Below are 22,516 nucleotides of genomic sequence, written 5' to 3'. Positions count from 1 at the left end.
TCCTCCTTTTTGAAAACTTACTTTATAAGCATTTTATTAATTAGAAGAATTATCTTGAGAAACTGCTCCTCAGAATCCTCATGGGACACAGTGTTAAGGTAGTTCTGAGGAGTTGGTGGGAGTGGAGACTGGAGATGTAGATTACAGCCAGTGCATGAGACTGCTGATGTGAAATGGTGAGGAATTTGAACTTTATTGTGCAGACAGTGTGAACCACTGAAATATTTTAGATAAGGGAGCTATAGGGCCTCATTTGCATTTTACGAATATGCCAGCAAGATTGTAGGGGATGAATTGGAGAGCAGCCAGGTAAGAGGCAGAGGAATTTGTGAGAACTTTATGGCAGTGATTCATGTTATAAGTGAGGTACTCATGGAGTCAGTCTATGACAGGAATTGGGAGGAGGGGTGAAATTAAGAAAACCTAGCAAGTAGAAGTGAGGCCTTTCCCTGGCTAATTGCACTGAAGGCTGATAGAGTGGGAAGTATCATGGAGACCTTCCAGCTTCTGACTTAGAAAATTGGGCAGGTGGTGGTGCCATTCATTCTAACAAGGAAGGGTGAGCAAAACTTTGGGGGAAGAGCTTTACTTTAAGGACCCCATGAGCACCCAATCGGAAATTTAGATGTGGGTCTCAGGAGAGTGTTGTGGAGTTGGTGAACAGAGTTTGGGGTCACTGACATATTGATTGTGTTGAAGTCATAGGTTTTGGTGTTGTCACTCAGAGAGAGTGTGCAGAGTGAGAGGGAAGTGGACAGGAGATGGAACCATGTGTAACATCCATATGTACAACCGAGAACAAAGACACAGTGAACGAAGAAACAGGGAGTTAGAGGAAAGCAAAATGATGATATGGGAAGTCAAATTGATAGTAGATGAAAACTATAATCAACTATGTAAATAGAGCTGCTAAGTCAGAAAGAAAAGATGAAGAATGATTAAGGAACATGGCATTTGAGAACTTACCTCATTGGTAATCTTAGGAGAATAATTTCAGTGGAGTGGCTGGCCTGTGTGTGATAAGATCAGTGTGGGTCGAATCAAAGATCAAGGAGTCTGGACAGGTAATGCACATGACTCTTCTAAGAAGCCTTAGCTCAGAGAAGGAGGGATCAAGGGAAGTTCTTAGAGCAGTGGGGACCTTCAGAGAAGCTGTTCTCTTTGTGTTGAATTAGACTTAAGAGAGACAGGTTAGCATGCTTATGTGTCAAGGATGACCAAAGCGAGGGAGCAAGTGACATCTGAGGAAATTGAACATGCTTATTAGGCGGCAGGATGAGAAGTGGCATAGTCAATGCCAACTGCATAAGCCAAGCAGTGTTTTTCTTAATCTAGTCTCTTGTTCATCAATCAATAACTTTCCCAAAGGCACAATATTTAAGATAGACTCAGTAAATTTCTTAGGGACGTCATCTTAGCTGTCCATATATTTCCTACTGTCATGGGTTGGATGTAAGTAGGTGTACACTTGCCCTCAAACATGCCTTGCTCATCCTGCTGCTTCTGCCCTGCCCCAACATTATGAAAATCGCATTCCCCCAGACCCTTTCTGTGAATAAAACCCACATTTATTGAGTCCTACCAAAGCTCCATGTGCCTTCTGAATAACTCTCCAATTGCATGCCCACCACCTTTCTATTCCTTGAATTGATGAAGTGCTTTGCCCCTTATGGATATTTGCCCTTCCTATGACTGCTTCCAGGAATGCTGTGTTCTTAGCACTTTGTCTGACCAACTTGGTATTTTTCAGTTCTCAGCCATGATGATACATTATCTCCTCACATGAAATAGATATGTGTAAGCACCCCATCCTTTATTAGATATTATAATTCTCCTTTTAATGCTTTCAAATTCCTGAGTGCAACAATGACTATCATTTCTTGCTTGAAACTAGGCCTTCTGGGGATAAAAAAAAACAGAGGTACCGTGATCTATCAAAATGTCAGAAAATTTTAAGTGTATAGCATTGCAGATTGTAAAGTGAGTAAGGGAACAAGAGACAAGAATTTTTGCCATACTGTTTCAGGGATAGTTGTGTTGATTTGAAATCGTTACGTATCTCCGAAAAGCCGTGTTCTTTTAATCCAGTCTTGTTGGTGCAGGTCTATTTTGGGTAAGATCTTTTGATTAGAATGTTTCCATGGAGATTTCGAAACTCAATTCAAGGTGGGTCTTGATCCCGTCTTGGAGCCCTTTATGAAAGACATCCATTTGAAACCAGAGCAGGTAAAAACCACAGACAAATAAAACCAAGTGAAGGGCACAGAGGGTCAGAAACTCCCCAGAGATGCTAAGAGCGGTCCTGCTGAACACAGAGAACTCAGAGAAGAGTCCTGGAGGAACAAGAGAGGACCCACAGATGCTCATAGGGAATACTGGAATCAGAAGTTGAAAGCAATGCAGCCTGAAACAAAGAACCATAAGACACCAGCCACATGCCTTCCCAGATAATGGAGGTGTTCCGGACACCATTGGCCTGTCTTCGGTGAAGTTATCCTCTAGTTGATTCCTTAGTTTGGACATTTTACAAACTAAATTTGTGCCTAATAAATCCTTTTTGTAAAAGCCAATCCATTCTTGGTATAGTGCATTTTGGTAGCTTTAAGCCCTCTGGAACAATAGTTTCACATTCACATAAGGGCTGAAATTCAGATATTGATATCATCTCTAGGTGAGAGCATAGATTCCTTAGTTATGTTTGTTAATAAGTCATCTAATGAGCCTTTAAAATGTGCTTTGAAATCCTCCTGCTTTTGGCAGTTTTTATTTTTTTTCTTTTTGTGTGTATGGGTCCCTGCACACCCGCTGTTCCACCACCAGCAGACAGCTGGAAGGAAAGGGCAATTTGACAGAAGGAGGTTTGGGGCGCAGAGATTTCATATGTGGCTGTCAGCATTCTACAATTCAGGTCTTGTATTATGACTGGGACTACAGGGGTCTGTACCCATGGAGGGACCCCAGTAGGGTCCAAGTTCAGTGGTCACTGCCAGACTTCAGACACCTGGTTATATGGGATGGATCCAGGGAGTGGGGTGACCAAAGAAGGAAAAGCTAGGAAATAAGGTGTCTTGTGAAGGGTGGTGTCTGTAGGGAGCTCAGGGCTGGATAGCTGACCATGGCCAAACACTCCTGTGTCAATCAGTGTGGGATGCAGAGATCTGGCTGCCAGCCTCAGGCCGCCCAGCAACTGAAGTGCTCTGCAGGAAGGCTCTTGTGCATCCAGTTCTCATTTCCTTTATTCTCCTTTTATTAGTCTCATCTTGAACCACAGAAGGTACTTGGGCGGAGCAACGAGTCTGCCACCAATGATTGTAGATCTACCAGGGCAGCACTTATTATACCATGGACCTCACCCATTTAAGTAACCACTGGATATGCATATATGAACATATCTCCCAAACATAACACTCTAAGCGTTTACTGTTTAGAAGTTAGTATTTGGAGGGAAGGAATTCACTCTGGTGGGGCGGAGGAAATTCTGGTAGGTGAGTCACAAAGAGAACCCACAGTCTTGATAGGCAGATTGCCCATTTCCTCCATTCCCATGTTAGGAATGTGAGAGGGTGCTTGACTTATGGAATCTGCTGTCTCTGAGCTCTGGAAGCCCAGCTGGGACAGCCTCATGGCCAGGCCACTTTCCCCCAAGGTAAATTCCCACCATCCCGATTTTTGTATCTTGCATCCAAATTGTTCGCTGTGTGATGCTAGGCCTTTCAGGGTTGACTACAAGGCACACAGTCCAACCTCTGGATACAGCCTGGATCCAGTCAATGTGAAGGGGAGGGGACCCTTTCCTTTTTGGGTTTTGTGATTCTGGCCTTTGCAACACTTTACGTAAGAGATTCCAGGATTTGAAGGAGTTGTGACTGATAACATGTATGTTAGGCAGGATAGATGCCTGAAGTGCCTCTGCCCAACCTCGCCTGAGGCAGCAGAAGTCTGGGACATAGGGGCTTTCAGGTGAGCATGCCCTGCTATGGGCATGGAAAATGTCTCAGCCTTACTCTGGAGTGAATTCCTAGACATAAAAAACACAGTCTTATCTGGGGGTCTTCTCTGGAAAATAGATACTTGGAGGAGTAAACTTTGTAAAGTGGGGATGTTTATTTCTGAATTTGTGTTATTTCACATTCAACAACGATCAGTTGTTTTGGGTGGATCTGCTATTGGGGACAGATCATTTGACAAGGTATTCCTCAGCCTGGTTGGTTTCTTAACGGCCACATCCCTGATCTGGACATGTGATGTATTTCTGTAAAGCTTAGAATTCTTCATTGTGAAAGTGAGCATTAACAGTGCTTGATTTTCTTGTGGGCTTTTGTTCAGTTTTGAGTTATATTCAGAAAGAAAATAATTTAAACTCCCTTAGAGTTAGGTCATCCGCCTTGCCCACTGACGTGACCCCAGTATTAGAATATTGTGTGACATGTAATGGACGCTCAAGATGCGGCAGTTGAAAGAAGAAAGCATTTTAAAGGTAAATTTAGAATATTTAATTAAGTGAAAGGGTTTTGTTTTCCAAAAACAAAACAAAAAATAAACATGAAACTAAGACTACCATAAACAAAACAACTGCTAAACCTTGTTTCAACTAAAATACAATAGTGGGACGGTATCTAATTCTAGAGGATTCAATGAAATGGTATTGTTCAAAATGTCTATACTAAATATATATACATTTATATGAAATACTATCCTAGAAACTATAAAAGTAAAGTTCATTAAGAACATCAAATGTAGCATCAATTAAATGACAGCAGTTAAACTAAAATGAAAACAATTATAGTTACTTTTAAAGAGCCAAAGTCCAGGCTGATGTCCGCTGTAGGTTGGGTCAGGTTTTAGTGGCTATGAAGGATGATTTTACATTTAGGTCCCTGAAGGATGCAGTTGTAGCAACAGGAGCAAGTGAACCACCTGGGAGTAAATGGAGATTTAACTCTACTTTCGCCTATATTATCCTGCTGTAATCATTTTTCTTTCTTAGCTCGCTGAGCTTTCTCTTAGTGACCAGTATTTCCAGAGACTTTTCTTGAGCTTTCTTCTTATAGTATTTAATCTGATTATAGTAGAAAGTAGTTGTTTCTTCCAATTCTTTGTCCATATCTTGTGCCATCTTCTTGTAGAGGTTACGCTTCTCATATGCGAAGTTCATGTTTCTGTGTACGTCATAAAGTTTCTTTTCCATTTCTGAACAAGAAGAGTCTTCCTCAGTTGAATATTTCTCAAGTTGCATCATGTGATTTTGATGGATCTCAGGAAGTATTTGAAGTTTCATCTGAAGTCTCACAATTTCATTTTCCAGCGTTGAATTTGCAGACCGCAATGATGCTTCCTCACTTTGGAGACCTTTTATTTGCCCTGTAATCTCTTCATTCATGTACTCTTGTTCACTTAGTTTCTTGAATATTTCTTGCTTTTCTGTTTCCACCCTTTTAGAGGAAATACTTAAGTTCACAATATCAATGAGTTTGTTGCTATCAACTGTCAATTGATAGAATAGAGGATTTCCATTTTCTGATTGGCTGTTATTGTTTAGTCCCAAGTTACTGTCATCCATATAAGCCTCGCTAAATTGATCAGGCAAGTTGATGTTCTTCAGCAGAGTTTCATGCAGAGATTGTATCTGGCACTCTTTATCCTGTACAGCTTGTTTCAATCTTGCATTGGAGTGTTCAAGCAGTTTTATTTGTTCCTTTGATTCATGTATGCTTTGCTCCCATCTTGATATTTCCTGGGCGTACACTTGTAGATTTTCCTGAAGGTGAGTGTTTTCAATCGTACAATCCATTATTTTCTCTTGAGGTTGTTCTCGAATCCTCTCAGATGCGGTTAAGTAATTTCTTGCAGGAGTCATGTGAGATTGAAGTAAGTCACCTGCCTTGTGGGGTAAATGAGCCTGTTCTTGAAGGCAAGCCGTCATCGTTCCATGAGATGAAAGTTTAGGGGTCTCACTTTTATATTCTTTTTCCAAAATGTCTTTGGTATTGTTGAGTGAAGAGTTGATCAGATTTCTATTGAGTGTGACCAAACATAGAGTCTGTAATGTGAGTGGCCTGGTCTGTACCACAGATGGCTCAAGGGCTTTGTCTTCTCGTGTCAACAGTCCAGACTTTTCATGGTCTTTTTGATGTTCTTCAACACAGGTGGAAATAATTTTGGCTAGCCCTGAATTCATCCTTACAGCACGTCGATAATTTACTATGAGAACTATTATAGCAATACATATCAGGATCTCCCAGGGAGACCCAAAAACACCTGAGAGTTGTCTCATGCTTTTGGATATCAGCGACAAAGGCCCAAAAAGCTGCTCAAGGATCACCTGGAAAGACACTATGGTGACCATCAGCAGTCCCTCCATGGCTCTGGAATACACCACAACTCTGCCTCTGAGTACCAGTATACCGTTAGGCCAACTGACTCTCCAGAATGCTGTGGAGGATTCTGTCTCCAATGAAAACATGTTCCGAGCAACCAGGACCCTATCAGTGGGGTAGGGGGAGGGGGAGGCCAGCAAGATTCTATAAAACTGGGCTCTTGAACTTTGCTCCTCCCTCTGTACAAATAGAAAGTGGTGCTAATTATACTGCACATTAAGGAAAGGGGAAATGGCTGATGGTAGCCAGGGGAGACCAGTCCCTGAACTCTGGCCTCACCCTGGTCTATAGCAAACCTAGAGGATTAGACAGTGCCATGCCCTCACCCCTTTTCTGCATAGGAGCATATCAGGACATAAATGTGAGACTCTTGTGCCCTTGTCCTTGAGTGGGCTTATTCTCATAACTTGATTTATCTTCTGACCTTGGGAAGCATGATCCTGCCTATAAGGTTAGAGGGATCACCCTCCCCTTAAGGCTCTCTTTTCCTTGGTGTTTGTTCGTGGCAGGCAGGGGCAAAAGAGTGCAGGGTCTCACAAAAAGTATCAGCTAACAGTCGTGGATCTCGATCACAAGACCTCAGGAGAAATCTGCAAGAACTGAGCAAATCTAAAATTTTCAGGTCTTTTTTTTTTTTTTTGTGGACCTACTTGTTTCTCCCCCTATCCATGTTTTCCTGGATTCTCAAGTCTGTCCTTGAGGGTGACTTTTTGACCCAGGCTCCGTCTCTCATATCCTGCTATCCTCAGCACAAGTCTCTCATGGTGGCCTATAGAAGTAATCTCCAAATTGGTAGTGGTCCTTCTTTGCAGCTGAATTTGACATCTTTTATTTCAGTAAAATGCATCTCACTCTCCTAATATCTCTCTAGCAGACTCACGTTCATAATAGTTTCCAATGACTCATCTCCTTATATTCTGTCAATGTTGTTTGAAAATAATCCCCATTATATATACCGGTATGTTTCCCCAATGAGTTCCCTAATCTATTAACTTCATCCATTTATTTACTCATTCAAAGCAAATTTTTGAGGGTCTCTCTAGGCCTAGTATTGTGTTAGACATCGGGATGCATTGTTTAGCAGAACAGCAGTGATCGTTACAAAGACTGTTCTTTCTCTTTACCAAGTGGCCAGCCTTACTCTGGTGCCATTACCTGCTTTCTCCAATGTCCTGTCTTCAAACCATCTTCAGTCTGTGATTTCTCAGAAAAGCAACCAAGGTTGAAGGGGGAAATAGTTAAACGAGGCAATTTCAGACACTAATTATTCTAAATATCAAACTATCCGGAGTCTCCCCCTTTTTTTCTCCCTCTCCCCCTGGCTACTCAGGGACATGAGAGGATCCTGAATGGGTAACTTCTCATGTCCCTACACTTACATCTTAAGACTGTTTTTTTCAATCAACTAGTTTGAATATACTCAACAGTAATGTGAAATATATTCCTTGATATCTAAATCCTGTGCCGTGTCTATACTGACCAGGTTTTTGAGAATGACAAAACGACACAGCAAAATCAAAACATAAAGAAACCAACTATAATATAACATGTAATAAGTATACACAAATGCATTGATAATCAAACATAACATACATAACAGACTTTTTTTGATAACATATATTATCCTGGATTATTTTCTCTCATGAATAATATTTATAAAACAATAGGACTTGTTAACAGTGGGAATTACTAATAATAGGAATGATTATAGAAAAATGATGTGTTAGGAAAAATGTAACAATGTTGTTTAGTAAGTTTTTACCCTTGAATATTTCAGGTTTACAGAAAATCATCCAGATCATGTAACCACGATCCAGTTTTTCATCTTCTCATTTTTTGTCTTATGCTCCATTTCGTATGATTTGTGAGCCAATATAGATACATTAGTATTATCTACAGTGTATTCTTTCTCCAGATTTCCTTAGTGTTATATTTTTCTGTTCCACATTCCATTCCAGTATACCACCTTGCCTTTAGTTCACATCTCTGCTTAAACTCACCTTGGCTGTGACAGTTTCTTAGCCAATTCTTGTTAATGATGAGCGTGACAATATTCGGGAATGCTGGTCATGAAATCTGTGGACTGTCCACCGATTGAGCTTTACCTGATGTTTTTCTCATGGTTATGCTGTGATGATTTTTTGTGAGGAAGACCACAGTGATAGAGTGCCTTTCTCGTCACTCCATATAAAGGGTTCATACTCTCAGGATGAATTATCGCTGTTGATGTTTAACTTCATCACCTGGCTGAGGTTTTATTTATCATGTTTCTCCAAGGAAAAATTACTCTTTTTCCACTGACAACCTGTATGTGCTTTTTGAAAGGAAGTCACTATACATTGCCACCCTTAAGGAGTGGGGGGTTATTCTCCAACTCACTGATGAATTCATCAGTAAATTGAATTAAATTGAATTTATCAATAAGTTGAAGATTTTTTGGATGGTATGGTGGTTTGAAGCTGTGTTTATCCAGAAAACCCTCTTCTTAAACCATTCCTGCTGTTGTGAACCCATTGTAAGTAGTTCATTGTGATGAGGCTATTTTATTTCAGTTGTGACCCACCTCATGCTCAATGGGTTTGAATCCTTCCACTAGAGTCTTTATAAACAGAGTGAATACTGAGAAAGAAAAAGAAAGCCATGGAAGCCAGAAGCTGAAATTAGTGAAACCCAGAAGAGAAGGGAGAGACCAGCAGACGCTACCATAGACCTTACCATGTCAGTAGGAGCCAGGATTGTTGGCATCTGGTCTCTGGGAAGAAAGCATTACCTTGATGACACCTTCATGTGGACTCTCTTTTAGCCTCAAAACCATAAGCTGATAAATTCCCATTGCTCAAGCCAATTCATTTCATAGACTCTGCTTCATCAGTCTGAGAAACTCAAACAGATAGTATATTTCTGTTCTTCCCCATGTACTCATCAATGCAATCATTTAAATCAGTCTGGTTGCTGTATAGTTATGGTATGCTTTGGGTTATGATATAATGGCTAATGACTTATTTTCTTATTAAAATTGTTTCAGCTTTGTCCATCGGGACACCTTTCAGTTGGCTCCTGTTTTATAGATACTTGCAAATGTGTGTGAGTGTGCGTGTTTGTTGTCATTCCTTTCTGAATTCTTTGCTTTTTTCACTCTAGAAAATTCTATAGGACTGTCTTGTGTATTTCCTTTCTCAGACATAGAATTAACCAATTCTGGAGGAAGAACTGGTTCCTTTAAAGAATAGCATTAAAAAATCTAGATCTATATCCATTTCCAAAGATGATGGTAGGAAGGTACTTTTGAATATAATTAAGATTGCTGAGTTATGTGTATGAGTGTGGGTGAAAGGGGTAGCTTTAGGTAGTGTATGTTGCTAGAAGGATGCTAGATGATACAACAGAGGACTGTATAACATATTGAACCATGTGGTGGATGATGCCTGTAGTGAATAGTACAAGTGTAAAAATGTTCCTTCATTCACTATAACATATGTACTCAGTTATACAAGGCAATAATAGGGTGGCTTATGAGAAAAACACAGCTGAAGCAAAATATACTTAGTAATATTTCAGTATTCATTAAGTATAAATAAATCTATAGAGATATAATTAGATTAATTTTAATATAGGGCTAGGGAAAGGTAGAAGGATTGAGAGGTGACTGCAAAGGGTATGAGTTTTTTCTTTTAGGAATTAGAAAAGGTTTTAAAATTGTGGTGACGAATGCACAACTCTATGATTATGCTAAAAGCCATTGATTGTACATCTTGGATGAATTGTATGGTATGTGAATATATCTCAAAATTGCTTTGTATAAAACATATTCGGGGAACTCACCAGGGTGTCATTGCATCGCTACCCTCTCATCTGGTAGTGTCGGGAAACATGGTTATTCCAAGCTGGGGATGTACACCTAGGTTTTATAAATATTTCTGAATAGAACAGTCCTGTATTAAGCTAATCTTTAGTTCGTATACATGTCTCCAACCTTAACACATTACCAAATGGATCATTCTCGCTTTCTACCATGATTTATCTGTTACCTCCCACTCCAACAGTGAGAAACCTGCCCCTTGCCATCTTCTATCTATTTAATAGATTGTGTGATTTCAATATACTTGTATAGTAGCTTCACAGTTGTTAACCAGCACACCCATGGGCAGAAGTTTTATCAGTGTTCACCGCTTATTCCAAGTTACTTTTGCCCATAGTCTTACACATTTCACTTATTTCAAAGTTAATTACTTTGTTCCCTTCCCACTTGCAGTAATTTTGCTTCATACATTTGTAATTCAGTTAGATTCTTTAAGTTGCATGTGAATTAAACTACCTCACATGATTTTAATTTGTATACATTAAAACTTACCCTTTGTGATGTTTGGAGATGCAGAAAGAAAACACCCATGGGGAATCTGTTTCAAACCAGAAGCCAAAGCACCAGCAGATACGAGCCGTGTGCCTTCCCAGTTGAAAAAGGTGTTTATGACTTTTTCTTTACTTGAGTCAAGGTATCACTCTCTGTATGCCTTAGTTTGGACATTTTTATGGCATTACGACTGTAAACTTATAACTTAATAAATTCCCTTTATGAAGTCCCCCCCCCCAAATTACCCTTTGTGGTGTAAAATTCTACTGGTGGAGAATTTTTAAATTCATAATGGTAGATATCCACCATTAAATATAATACAGAATACTTCACCTCTTCAGTCCTCCACCCTTCCACCATGAATCCCTAGCAACCATCCATCTGTTTATAATGACTATAATTTGCCTCTTGCAGAATGCAATAGATGGAACCTTATCATGCAGTATGTAGCCTTTTCTGATTGGCTTCTTTCTCTCAGAAATATGAATTTATATGCATTCATGTCTTCATGTGACAAGATATTTCCTTTTCATTGCTGAGTAGTATTGCATGGTATGATCTGGGTTTTCCATTCACCACATGAAGAACACTTGGTTTCTTCTAGTTTCTGGTCATTATAGTGAAAACTTGCTATAAGTATGCGTGTGGTTTTTAAAAATGTCATTAACTATCAAAATTGGGTAAATATTTTACAAATGTGAATGGTGAGTCACATGCTGAGCTATGTTTGTCTTCATAAGAAATGCCAAAATGTTTTCCAGAGTAACTGTATTATGCATCTCCTCTGCAGTGAAGAAGAGGTCCTGTTTTTCTACATCATTGCTAGCCATTGGTATTGTCTGTTCTATGGATTTTAGCCATTTCAGTGGGTATGTAGTGAGTGTCTCTTGCTTTTAGTTGCTTTTCTTCAATAACAAGTGATATTAAGCATCTTTAAATGTGTTTATTTTCCAACTGTATACCTAATTTGATGTGGTGTCTGTTCAGTCCATTGCCCATTTTTCAATTGGGTGATTTGTTTTCTTATTTTGATTAGTGGGTCTTTTGCATATTTTCTTACAAGTCATGTTTAGTTATTGTGGTTGGCAAAACTTTGTTCCACTGCAAACATTCTGTTCTTAGCACTGCCTTCCACTAGAGTAGAATTTTAAAAATTTTAATGAAATCCCATTACCACTTTTTCCTTTCATGATTCTCTTTATGTATTATGCATAAAAACTCATTAACAAACCTAAGGTCACATAGATTTTTCCTTCTGGTGTCTTCTAAAATTTTTATAAGTTTACATCTTTCACAAAAATCTAAAAACTATTCTGTATGAATCTTTGTGTAAAACTCAATTTGTGTAACATGTAAAGTTGATGTCTGTTTTTTTAATATGGTCGTCCAACACTTCCATCACCATTTGTTGAAAGGCTTATGCTCACTTGACTGTATTTTCATGGTTCTATAGGTAGGCTGAATTCATTTCTTTTTTTCTGTGTGTAAGGTGGCATGGACTCAATTTTTGCAACTTTAATTATAAAATATTTTTTAAGTTATTAGAATCATGAAAAGTGATTTCATCAACATTGTTCTCAAGCAATTTGTATACAAATCTAGGGCTGAATTCAGCTTGTCAGTATCTGCAGAATAGCTTGGTGGGATTTTTATTGAGATTGCATTGACTCTAGAGATGCGTGGCGAACAGTGGATATTGCCAGGAAAAGGCCGTGGATTCTTCTGCCCCACACACTCAGTAACCAATTCCTGAGACACTGGGGTTTCAAAGAGAGAAAGAGTTTATTACACTACACATGTAGCAGGAGAACAGACATTGGGCCATTTTAGTGGCCCAAAATCTCCCTCCCTGAACAAAGAAGATTCAGGGTTTTAATGTTTCTAGCAGGGGGAGATGAGGTCATTTCAGATAATAAATTCAAGGCAGAAGTTCAAAACAGAAAAGAAAACATTGTTAGACATTGAAACCAATAACAATTTACTGTTAACATGTTACCATAAATTGAAAGGAAAGGAGGTAGAGCTATCTATCTTTCAGTGGCAGACCTTAGCGGATGATTTACAAATGTATGAGATTGAGGCTAGTTACTGTACGCTTTCCTTATCATCAGGGCCTCCTAAGAAAATGACCAGTTAAAGGGCATAACAGTTTACAGTCACAAAGGCACCGGACAAGAGATAAGGGCTTTTACAATACTTCACATGTCCACACAGCTTAATACAGTTCAGGGCTTCCAGATACCCTCCTTTGTCCCTTCTAAAATCCCAAAACTAAAAGGAACATTTATGTAAAGATTTGGTAATCAAAATCATCCCTAAATCCTGATTTCTAGCTTATAATTTGCCCCTATCTTTGAAAATTATCTCTCAATCTTGACAGATATCTGGACAGCGACTCTTCTGACTGCTTCAAGGCTTAAGAAGGCCTTATTAAGGGGCAAAGGGATGAACAGTGAAATTAGTTGTTATTCTTGGAGAGTCCAGCATCTTTGGGTTTTAGAGCTTCTCAGGCACTGGAATAATCTGGAGGTTTCAAGTCTCTGAAAGGCAAATTTAAGAAGTAAAGTTTTATCGAGCACTGGATATCTTTTAGGGTTTCCAGGAACACTGTTGGTAGGGGTTTGCCATATTGCGGCAGTTTGCAGTTTCTGGAAACTGCAGAATTAGTTAGTTTTAGTTTTGGAAACTGCAGAATTAGTTATCATTAGTTTTTCTCCTCCTTTTCCCTTCTCTTCTCCTTCTGGGACACCCACAACACGTATATTTGTGCGCTTCATATTATCATTCAGTTCCCTCAGCCCCTGCTCAAATTTTTCCATTCTTTTCCCTATAGTTTCTGTTTCTTTTTGGCTTTCAGATGTTCCATCCTCCAGTTCACTAATTCTATCCTCTGTCTCTTTAAGTCTACCATTGTAGGTTTCCATTGTTTTTTTTCATCTCTTCTACTGTGTTTTTCAATCCCGTAAGTTCTGTAATTTGTTTTTTCAGGCTTTCCATTTCTTCTTTTTGTTGATCCCATGCCTTCTTCATGTCCTCCCTCAATTTATCGATTTGGTTTTTGAAGAGGTTTTCCATTTCTGTTTGCATATTCAGAATTAGTTGTCTCAGCCCCTGTATCTCATTTGAGCTATTGATTTGTTCCTTTGACTGGGCCATATCTTCAATTTTCCTGGTGTGATTTGCTATTTTTTGCTGGCGTCTGGGCATTTAATCAGATTTCCCTGAGTGTGGGACCCAGCAGGTTGAAAGACTTTCCTGTGAAGTCTCTGGGCTCTGTTTTTCTTATCCTGCCCAGTGCGTGGTGCTTGTCTGTCTGTGGGTCCTACCAGCAAAAGATGTTGTGGCTCCTTTAACTTTGGAAGACTCTCGCTGCTGGGTGTGTGGTGGAGACAGAGGAAAGGTTGTGGGTTGGTTTTAATGGCTTCAAATTGTGAAGTCCTGGGATCTGAATTCCTTGAGAGAGGGATTCCACCTGAGTTGCATTTCACCCCTCCCGTGGGGAAGGTTCAGGTGGTAGAGAGCCCTAAAAGCAGCCTGTTTCTGCGTTTGTGACTGTTGTAACCTATGTAATCCCAGCGCTGAGCCCAGAGGCAACAAAGCCTCCATAGAAACAGCCGCAGAAGGCTCTGTTTCGCCCCCTTTCCTCTTTTTCAATTAGCCCAATCGGTGACTTCCGCCTTGATCAGTTTCGCCTGAGCTGAGGGCCTATTTTTAGTAGTCAGAAGTTGTTCCTTAATGCCACTATTGATGTTAGGTCGGGCTCAGTCTCTACTACTGTTGGAGAGTCTTTCCTTTCCCTTCGGGAAGTCGCCTGTGGGGGAGGGTCACCAGCCACCGCGACTTGGGGAACCGCTGTTCCGATGCTCCCAGCTGGCCTGGAAAGCTGCGTGTGTGGAAGTGGCTGCGATCACTGGAATCCGTGGCTTGGGGGACCACTGTTCCGAGGCTACCAGCCGGCCCGGGAAGCCACGTGTGTGGAAAGGGCTGCGGTTGCCGGAAACTGCGGCTTGGGGACCGCTGTTCCGAGGCTACCAGATGGCCTGGAAAGCCGTGCGTGGGGGAGGGTCGCCGGCTGCTGCGGCTTTGGGAACAGCCACTCCAAAGCTCCCAGCCGGCCCGGGAAGCCGCGTGTGTGGAAGGGGCTCCAGTCGCCACGGCTTGGGGACCTGATCCAAAGCTCCCAGCCGGCCCAGGAAGGAGGGAGGGAGGGGCTCCGGCCGCCAGCCACCTCGGCCCAAGGAAGCGTGCGCCTCTCGGGGACCTCACCGCAGCGAAGTCTCTTAGCTGGTCCAGCCGGTCCTGAATGGGGTGCGCTGTGTGTTTGCTCTCTCTCGTGGCTCCGGGAGCTGTTCTGTACTGTTTCTAGTTCTTTAGTAGTTGCTCTGGAGGAGGAACTAAGACCTGCGTTCCTTACTAAGCCACCATCTTCTCACTCTCCCCTCTATTTTGACATATTATGTTGTTTTCCATAATCCTGAAAGAAACCATCAGATGGTGGAATCTCACTTATGTGTCAGGAAAAAGCTGAGAGAAACAGGAAATGTTCAAGACAACCTGAGGCCCTAGAAATTTTATATAATAGGGTCATACTTAATAAAGTAGAAGGAAGAGTACTTGCTGAGAACAGAGAAGGAAATGTTTTTATATTTATAAACCATAGAGCACAGAGCCCTGCAGTAGAAGTTTCTGATGGCAGCCAAGTTTTCAAATGGAATGACTTCTTTCCTCTGAGCTGATTGGTTTGATGGGAAAAAAAATTTAATCCAAGTTCAATGAGAATGGGATTTCAGAAGTGGGAGGGACAACCTGATTCTTTATAAGACCAATGTTTGGGGGGGAGGGGTGGCAGCAGGACCATTCAGTTGGTACCTTGACATTGCGGGATCCAGGCACATCTTCCCAATATGGATTTGACCAGCACTTCAAACCATAATTTTCCATCAGCTCATTCCATCGTTGATCATGCCAAATACCTTGTTAATTTGCCAGAGTTTTGTAAACTTGAGATTGCAATCACAAATGGGGGTACCCCTTGTTGATGGATCTGCTTTCCTGAGATAAGTTGGGTCAGGGGATTAATGCTGCCTGCAAAATTGGATGCTGGAATGGAAAAGCTAATAAGGTAGACACAGGTCCCACAAATGGCTACTCGAGTGAAAGTTTTCAGATGAGTTCTTTGCATGGAGATAGACCTACCTTAAAAGACCTCAAGAGTTATAGGCAAGTTTAGGGAAACCTGCTGTTTAGCTGCAAGGACGTACCACTTCAGGGGTTCTTTATTTAAACTTTCTATTTTTTCCTGCCATCCATTTCTCTGGCTTCCTCTTGGGTTGCATTTAATTTTGTGTGTTGTTGTTGAATTTAGGATTCTTTCTCAGAAGCAAATGTATACCAACTTTTGCCTAATTATGCATGGCAATAGCTGGATATTTTAAGTAAAATGAGATAGTTTTCATCAGAATTCAAGGCTTTCTACCTGGAATAAATGAGATGCACTTGGTGTCACCCCGGATTTTCATCCATACTTAAACATCGATCAAACTCCTTTCGCCCTTTTCTTTTCATCAGGCACACTGAAAAGCAATGACTGACAAGGCAGGATTGTTTTGAATCTGAGTCATCGGGGTGACCTGCAGGCATAGGTTGGAAAAAAAAAAATCTATGCTTGGCTAGCACCAGGAAACACCTGGCCAATGAAATTGTCATTCCAGAGCCATGAATTCAGTTAAGCATTGGTCTTTACTTCACGCAGTTTTAGGTTCAAGGGAAAGGGGAAAGCTGGGATAGGCACTTTCGAGGAATTCTCTTAATCATGTAGGGATTATGTTCAGGAGGTTTTCCCTGTTAGTTCATGTAATTTGAAGGTGAAATTACAAAACCAAAAACTCCCTTTATATATTTTACCAGTGGTGGAAATATGTGGGTTTGACATATTTACCCTTGGGTGGTGGTACAGGGTTAGAAGTCATCCACACACTGGGCAAAGTTGAATTGTACGACAGCACTGTGGGGTGTTTAAGAAATTGATACACAATAGGACTGGCAGGGTGTCACTTAGTACAGGAACTTAGGCCTGAGAATAACAACTTAAATATAATTACGGGGAGGCTGGACTGAGAAACTCATGTAAATGTAGTTTTCTCAAGTAAGAATATCTCTAGAAAGCATTTCAAGTGTTTCTGCCCCTCTAGTAGCACTGACTTCTTTGAATGGGCCAATTGGTATGCAAGCTCAGCCTATCTGACCTTGTCCATTGATCAGGGCAGAGAGTAAAGTTATGCAGGGTAAAGTGGTATGTAGAGGGACGAGGAAGAGTTAGCAATGAGCACCATATGGTGAATGAGGTCAGGATTTTGCATCAAATGGCATAGTGTTCAATGAGCCATTGGTGAGCGAGGCCACAGTGTGAAGGAATGGTGAGGAAAAGAAATATCCCTTGTCTCTTTATGCATCAGTCCCAGTTAAGAGAGACTGTATTTGTTCACATCCCATGAATGTAAGCTCATGCTGTTGGCACCCCTGCTGAAAGGCTGGACGAGAGTCGCCAGTGCATTGGATTGTACTGTAAGGAAGGACAGTCTAATAAACCCTGTAGAATGTGATGGGCTCAGCAATGGTACTCACTGATTGACTCCTTAGTTTCAAATTCCCACCTGTGCTTCAGACCTCTTGTCTGAAAATATTGCAGATATCTAAGTGAGAGTGTGGGTGAAACATTTTTACCCCATGCCAGGGTGAGGAGTGCGGACCATCACATAATGCTTGTCCATTAGAATGAAAATCTTTTTAGGAGTGATTCAGTTTTCCAAGGAAAACACTCAGAAGTGAATGAAAAATACATATCTATTCTAACATGAGTAATGAGGAACTGTTCTAGTTTGCTAGCTGCCAGAATACAATATACCAGAAACGGAATGGCTTTTAAAAGGGGGAATTTATCAAGTTGTTAGTTTACAGTTCTAAGGCCGAGGAAATGTCCCAATTAAAACATATCTGTAGAAATGTCCAATCTAAGGCATCTAGGGAAAGATACCTTGGTTCAAGAAGGCCAATGAAGTTGAGGGTTTCTCTCTCAACTGGAAGGGCACATGGCAAATACAGTCAGAGTTTCTCTCTCATCTGGAAAGGCACATGGTGAACATGGTCAGGGTTCCTCTCTCATCTGGAAGGGCACATGGCGAACACAGAGTCATCTGCTTCCTTCTTCTCCTGGCTTCCTGTCTCATGAAGCTCCCAGGAAGACATTTTCCTTCTTCATCTCTAAAGGTTGCTGGCTGGTGGACTCTGCTTCTCGTGACTATGTCCTTCTGCTCTGTTCTCTCTGAATCTCTCTCATTCTCCAAATGTTTCCTCTCTTATACGACTCAGTAAATCAATCAAGACCCACCCAAATGGGTGGAGACACATCTTCCCTAATCCAGTTTAACAGCTACTCTTGATTGGGTTACATCTTCAGGGAGATGATCTAATCGCATACAATATTGAATAGGGATTATTCTGCCTCTGTGAAATGGGATTGTGATTAAAACATGGCTTTTCTAGGGTACACGCATCCTTTCAAACCAGCACAGGAACTAAGCAGAGAGCTCAGTCAGTTGTATTACTGGCAGTAGGTTCAATACTTGCCATTTGAATCCCCAGGAGTCTCTGAAATGTGTGCCATTTCTGGAATGAAGTGGCTAAGACGGAAATACAGATGAGTAGATGATCTTGGGTTTCATGTGGACAATACTGTGATCTCATTAAAGATTGTTTTTGGAGATCACATCCATGTGTGTTGTATTTGTTGACAGCATTAGTAACTCTGAGGGGATGACAGAAGCAAATGAAAGACATTCAGATGTGACCAATCTCTAGATAAGAGAGAGAAAGAAAAAGAGAGATTATGGCTTGGAAAACCAAACACAGTCTGTTTCCACAGGGGCTACTGGCTCTGATTTCTACTACTCATGGAATGCTAATATGACTAGAGGGTAGGTTATTTGATATTATGAATTTTACACTAATATTCAGCAATCCTGACATCTTTGCAAGTATAATAACTATTGTCTTAAGGATATTTCCCACATGGTTGGTGTACTGCTTTGAAATACTTGTGGAAATGGTTGTTTGCAATTATATAGATTGAGTTGCTGACGTTTGTGTATTATTTGGTCATTTAAGTAGAGCTTAAGAATCAGAGAATAAGATGCCTAAGGGGGAGCCAATGATAGTCTGGATCACTCACAGAAGAAGAGCACATGCAGTGGCAGGAGCAGCCTCAGCCTTGGTATCTAGGTGAGTACACTGCAGACTCAATGCTTTGGCCATATGGATCCCATTCAGTAAAAACGACCACATTTTCTAGGAAGAACATATCAGACACCAATTAATTATGAATTTTTCTGGGTATCGCCATTTGAGAAGTGTACACACTGCTGCTCCATATATCTGATCATATAGTTTTGTAGCAAGAGGCTTTGAACCACCTTCACATGCTCCACCTTGGGTTTAGAAATTCCTCTATTCTATCACCAAGTGAAATCTAATCAAGCATCCTGACTAGTCTATGGACTCCCTCGTGGGGATGGGAGACAGGATTCTGGGGTCTCTGCAGGGGTCAATGTGCTCAGGATGAGATTCAAACTTTCAGTGTGTGTTGTGAATTTGCATGCTGTTCTGAACTCCCTCCTGTGCTCCTGTGTTCTCCCATGGGTGCTTACCCAAAAAAGACAACTGGAAGAGAACATACTGGGATCTCAAACCAACGTTCTGGTTGAGGCTTTGACTACAACCCATTCCCTGGTTTTATGACCAGAGAAAAACTGGCTAAACAAACAGGCCTTCCAGAAACAAGAATTCAGGTAAGTTCTATGTCTCTGCAACCACATTTCTCACAACTGGCAGAGGTATCAATGCCTGAGATCTTTCTCTTATGGCTTATCCCATTGATCTCTTATCTAAACCTAGGAACAAATGGTAAGTATCTGGTATTTAACATGACTTTTGCAAAAGAGAAAGATTTCAAATGAAACTACAGAAGCACATGCATTTGGAAGAAAGTTCAAGAAGAGAGTGGAAGAAAAATGTGAAAGTTGATGCCTGTTTTGAGAACATACTCTTTGCCATGGACTCTCTATCTTGGCAATGCTGTGATTTGAAACTAGATAAATCACTATGAAGAACACTCGGGAGAGCAATGAATTATGACTTGTTCTAGGAAACACCATACTAGAATGTGCACATTGATGCTCTGTTTGGCTGGTCAGGCAGTTTTGTAGCAAGCTGCACCTTGTCTTTGAAAACGACTCACCTATATCACAAAGAGGGCTGTATCTCAGAGTCCTTACTGATCTGTGGAATCTCTCTGTGGTTGGGATGGGTTTGCAGGGTCACAGTGGGAGTCAAGTTGTTTAGGACGAGATTCAAAGTTTTGGTTTGTGCTGTTAATGTGAATAGTGGTCTGAACTCACTCCTGTGCTCCTGTGTTCTCCCATAGGGTGTTAAACAATAAATCCTGCCACAAGTGAACATACATCGTAAGATGTCAAACCACCATCCTGGTTGAGGCCTTTCAGCTGAACACATTCCCTGGTTTTATGACCAGAGAGAACTGGATAAACAAACAGGCCTTCAAGAAGCAACAATTCGGGTAAGTTCTATGATTCTGGCAAAGCATTTGTCACACCTGGCACAGGTATCAGTGCCTGGGATGTTTGTCTTTTGGTTGTCCCAGTGATCTCTGATCTAGATCCAGGAATAATATGGTAAACACCTGGCATTGTGACTCTTGAAAATGAGAAAAGTTTCAAATGAAACTACTGGAAGCATATGTATTTAGAAGTAAGTTCAGGAAAAGAGTGGGAAAAAATGTGAAAGTCAATACCTGTTTTGAGAAGATACTCTTTGCTAGGGACTATACCTAGGCAGTGCTATGATTTGTGACCACATAAATCACTGAGGGGCTGGCTGTCCATTACGTAGTGGGCCATTTACCAGCATTTCAGCACTCTATGTATAGATGCTAGGAGAGAGCCTCACTGGACCTGTAATCTTGGTTTGATGATCTAGTCAGTCTACAGACATTGCCAAAGACTTGGGTTGGGGCAGGCTGGGAGGAAATTGTCCCACCTCAGTTTATAAATCCTGTGTCAAATAAAACATGGGGCTGATGGTTTGGAATATGTGAAATGTTCATGAATTAGGAATAGGCTGCTAGATTATTAATGATATGTATGTGTTTAAAACAACCTAATTAAAAATTTCTACAGGATAAAAATATTGAAAAAAGAAGTGGTAAATTATCTCTATTCATAGATGTCATGATCTTCTATATTGATAATCCCAAAGAATCCACCCACATAAAAAACACATCAGAGGTAATAATTCATCAAAGTTGTAGGACAAAAGATCAATGCACAGGATCCAATTTTGTTTCTATAAATCAGCAATGAACAGTCTTCAAAAGAAATTATGAAACTGATTGCTGTTAGAATAGCAAGAAAAATGATTATATACATAGTAAGAAATCTAGAAAAGGAGGTGCAAGATGTCTATACTGAAAGCCATAAAACATTGCTGAAAGCAATTCATGATGAATTAAATAAGTAGGAAAACATCCTGTACTCATGATTTTGAAGACTTCAAAGTGTTAAGAGGCAGTATTTATCCACTTGATGTAGTATAGTCTCATCAAAATCCCAATGGCCCTTTTTAAAGAAATAGGGAAAAAATTCCTAAAATTTACACAGAATTGCAAGGGACACCAAATAACCAATACAATTTTGTAACAGAAGAACAAAGTTGGAGAACCCACACTTCCCTACTTCAAGATTTTTTACAAAGCAACACTTGTCAAAACGAGCTGACACTGGCACAAGGATGGACATAGAATACAGAAAAGAGTTCAGAATTATCCCGTGCATGTATATTCAATTTATTTTTACAAGGTGAACATGCCCATTCAAGAGGGAAAACATAATCTCTTCAGTAAACATTGTTGATACAAATGCATAATCTCAGTCAAAGTAATGTAATTAGACCCCTACATCACACCACATATAAAACAACTCAAAATGGACCAAAGACCTCAATTTATGACCTAAAACTATAAAACTCTTAGGAAAAAAAACACAGGGGTTGATTCTTTATGGCTTTGGATTTGAAATAGATAGATATGCAAGACACAAAAAAACAAAACTTTAACAATAAAATAAACTGCACTTCATCAAGATTTTAAAACTTTTTGTATCAAAAGACACCATCAAGAAAGTATAAAGACGATATATGAAATGGGAGAAGATACTTGCAAATCATGTATTGTTTAAGGGTCTAATCTTTGGAATGTAAAAAGAACACTTTCATCCTTAGAGCAAAAAGATTAACATTCTCATTTTTAAAAAATGGTCAAAAGACCAGAATAGACATTACTCCAAAAAAAAGATACAAATAACCAACAAGCATACGTGATGGTGCTCCATTTCATTAGTCTTTAGAGATATTAAAATGGAAATCACAGTGAGATATCTTTACTGACCGAAAATTTAAAATAAACATAGCAGTATACAACACAAAGAGTGAACCCTAGGATAGTCTATGGACTATTCTTGAAAGTATAATTATAATAATATTTTCTCATGTTATAACAAAGGTGCCAAACTAATGCACAATGTTAAAAATAGGGAGGAGTATACAGGAACTCTGTGCTCTCTGCTTGATTTTTCTAAAAACCTAAAAAAATTTCTAATTAAAAAATAAGAAAAAAGCATGAGATACAGTTCTGGGGACTGGCGGCAACAGAGTCCCCAAC

General features: G+C 40.2%; 1 long non-coding RNA gene across 4 annotated transcripts in view; it reads left to right on the top strand.

Annotated features, from left to right (window-relative positions):
* The window catches only part of LOC143661355 (uncharacterized), a 62,033-nt gene extending 41,680 nt beyond the window's left edge, over positions 1-20,353 (top strand). For 3 of the 4 annotated variants that reach the window (XR_013164527.1, XR_013164526.1, XR_013164528.1), the window contains 2 exons: positions 18,892-19,005; positions 20,207-20,353. This is a non-coding gene — a long non-coding RNA (uncharacterized LOC143661355). The remainder of the gene's footprint in view (positions 1-18,891; positions 19,006-20,206) is intronic. The other variant, XR_013164529.1, reaches the window with a different exon arrangement.
* Positions 20,354-22,516: the final 2,163 nt, after the last annotated feature.

Source organism: Tamandua tetradactyla, chromosome 17 (assembly GCF_023851605.1).
Source record: "Tamandua tetradactyla isolate mTamTet1 chromosome 17, mTamTet1.pri, whole genome shotgun sequence".
In the NCBI taxonomy this organism is placed as follows: domain Eukaryota; kingdom Metazoa; phylum Chordata; class Mammalia; order Pilosa; family Myrmecophagidae; genus Tamandua; species Tamandua tetradactyla.
Note: the sequence above shows the minus strand (reverse complement) of the source record. Positions and strands in the feature narration are given on the sequence as shown.